The sequence below is a fragment of the Trypanosoma equiperdum genome, assembly GCF_001457755.1.
Source record: "Trypanosoma equiperdum strain OVI genome assembly, contig: ctg_1060, whole genome shotgun sequence".
NCBI lineage: Eukaryota > Euglenozoa > Kinetoplastea > Trypanosomatida > Trypanosomatidae > Trypanosoma > Trypanosoma equiperdum.
Window position 1 is genome coordinate 350 of NW_027123017.1, and position 3,236 is coordinate 3,585.

Here is a 3,236-nt window from a genome sequence, read left to right on the forward strand (position 1 = left end):
CTTTTATCATAAATCTCTTCTATATGTAGGAGTAGGTAAGGTGCAGACTATTCTGCCTCAATTATTACACTAAACAAACGTGCTTTAACCCTTGCAGTTGAGGGCATGAGTCCTTGGCAGTTGTGGGTGAAGTAGGCTACGCAGTTGATCTTTCGGGATCCTGACAACCATTCTTTCCATCGACTTGTAGAAAGTATTCGTACTGTAAATTGCAGGAGTGATGCCACCTTTATTACAGGCTCGTGTGCCTTCAAGGCTGATATTAAAACACCCTTTCTCTGCAGTTTCGGCGTCACAGTGTGTTCCATGTGGTGAAATATAACCCCAGTAAGCGGTGCCTCTTCTTCCTACAGAGCCTCTTCACTCCTTCTCAGCATACAATATCTCCCACAGGCGCGGTTCCTGTGCAGAATTTAGCTGTTGGTAATTCCGGCGCTCCCATGGTCAGTAATTTGGGTTCATAGGCCCTCACTTCTGGTAATTCCCTCTTCGAAGCTCCTGACGTTTCTTGACATATCCTCGTAAAGAATTTCCCAGCCAAGGCACGCAAGTTCATTGGTAAGCCGCTCAATCGGCTCTATTCCATTCGAGTAGTGTGTGGTGATGGCTGTAAGAACTAATTTGAGCAGCATCCACGTCGACGCCTGTTTCTATCGTATTCTAATTGTGCCTTCCGGTTGGATTCAATGTCGGGATCTAGCTTGACACCACACTCCCCGTGGATGGCTAGGCCTGGTGCTGGAGCTCGCTTGCAGTCTGGAGATTTTCCCGTGGAGCTCCCTTTTTTGCTTTTTTTTTCTAATCAAGAGTTCTTCCAAGCGCCGTTTTACAACACAGTATCCTCCGCTGTGTAGCCGGGTGCGTGGACACTAACCTAAGCCACGCCAATTTATACTCACATGTACGCGCGGCGCGACTTTCGCTGGGCGCAATTTGCTGAGTTCCAGTTTTGTTTTTGCCTCTAACCCTCGTAAATGTATCGACGCGGGTACTACCCGCGGCCCCTTTTCGGCTGTTGGCCAAATTTTCACTCTCCCGCGCTTTCTTACCTTTGTAGAACCCCGCACTGTGGCCATCCCGCCCTGTTTCGGCTTTAACACTCATCAACTCCTGAAGGGGTTTGCTCTTCCAGTGCTCCGGAAATACGGGTATCATTTTGCATTTCATTTCTTCGTCGCGTGGATGTGTCTCCCTCAAAATGCGGAAGCAAACTCCCTTTAATACAAGGACACTTCGGTGAGATGGTCCCTTACGATGCAGCGATGAGTGGAGTACCGCTATCTATGGTGCGTTCCCATGGCAGAAGTTGCCCCTACGCGCCCACGGGAACGTGCAAGAGCGTGGGGAGGGCCGTAAGGATATCACTTCCCACACCGGGGAGCCAATTTGCCACTTCCCCCCATTGCTCCAGCAACCAGCAGCCGACCGACAGCCCCGGTCACTAAGGGGTTGGATGCATACAGCTGCCCAGTCCCCCCCGGGTGAAGTGCTGGGCGGTGGAGCCATGTTGACGGGGTACACGCCGAAACGATGGTGGGTGTTTGGTCGCGTGTGGTGTGCTACCGGAGGGGCAGTGGTGGCGGAGGGTTTGCCGTGTAGCGCCATTTTTTTCTTTTTTGCTTTACGGATCATTTCGTGGTGGTTTGCGTTTCCCGGATTGATCATTTCTGTTCCGCCCCGATGGGTGTTCGCTTTTTGTCGTGTTTTTTGTGTGTTTGTGTGGTCCATGGTTATGTACAGCATTCCGAAGCGGTTTTTTTTATATTTGCCGCGATCGTTCTTTGTATTCCAGAGGTGCGGCACGTACACGAAGGGAGGGGATTTGGCCGGGAGAGGTTTTCGCACTGTGTTTATTATGTGTAGCAGGGGTGCCTTACATCTAAAGCGTTTCTCGATTTTATTCGATATGCACTTTAATCTTTTGATAATCCGTGAGGGTTGCTCATGACACCGTGAATGGGGCGAACTCGTGAGATTAAACTAGATGGCCCGAAATTATTTTTGTGTTTCCATGTTGATTCGGTGCTGATGTTTTCCTGAAAGCCCTTCTGAGGAGGTATTTTTGTGTGTTCCAATTGTTCAGGAGGGCCCGATGAAGGAATGAGCTGTGTTATCTTCGCGAAAAGTCTTTGATACCCTTGAGCTGTGGATGCTTGCAAGTTAAATCAAATGACCTGGTGCCGTTTTCAGTTCAACGGCGTTCCTTCTACGTGTTCGGAATGACGGACTGGTGGCAGTCAAGTGGTTTCTCGTGCCTGTCTTCCTTTTTTGTTTCAACTGTCAACTGTCTTGTCTGATGCACGGTACTGCGAGGCGGTGAGACCGGCGATGAGTTATTCGGTATGGATTAACTGCTCTGTCTCTTTGAACGTTGTGATTCCCTCTTCACCTGGCTGCAACTCTGTCTCTTACTGCCCTTCTCACTGCAGGTGTGTTTGCGATGAAGAATTCCGTTGTCTACAGCTCAAAGCGCTGGTGCCACAATTCAACGACCGTTTGTTTCGCACTGGACCACATCCTGCTCAATGGGTTGTCGTGCTGTAGCTTTGTGTTAGGCGCTTGACGTGCAAGAAGATGGTATTATAGGCTGAATCCGTGGCTCTTCATCGTTCTTCCTGCTCGTTTGTACCATCAAATAGTTTTTGAATTTGAGCAACAGCTCCACTGTTAATGCAGGAGAGCTACTGTGGGACAGCCGTCAGTTTCGACCTATTCCCCTACCCGCACTTCTTCTACTTCTGTGACCTGCAGAATGAATAAGCTCTTTTACAAGGATTAAAAAAAAGTTTTTCGTTATGAACCTATGTTTCATTTTGTGTTGCGTTTGAGGTATTTATTTATTTCTCCACGGCTGTGAGATATCTTTTTGTTTGAAAGGGTTATAAGTCTGGTACGCTTTGCATCTGTCTGTGCTCACTGATGATGCAGCAACGAACATCCACTAGTATCAGTTGCACATATTCGCTTTATCGCAATTTGAATCATATTATCTCGACACCCAAATGGGGTGAAATACGCCCACCGGCCACGCGTGGTCACCATTTTAAGCAACATTTACATATTTTTTTTCATTTCTAAGAGTTCCCCTTTGGATGAAAGGTCACTCCTTTTCACATGATTATAATGGATTACGCTTTAGCAGATTTTGTTCCGATCTAATTTGTCCGCTTGAACTTTCTTTTGCGTCTGCGTTTGCATATTGACTTTTGTCTCTTTCTCGACACTGTTTTTTTTTT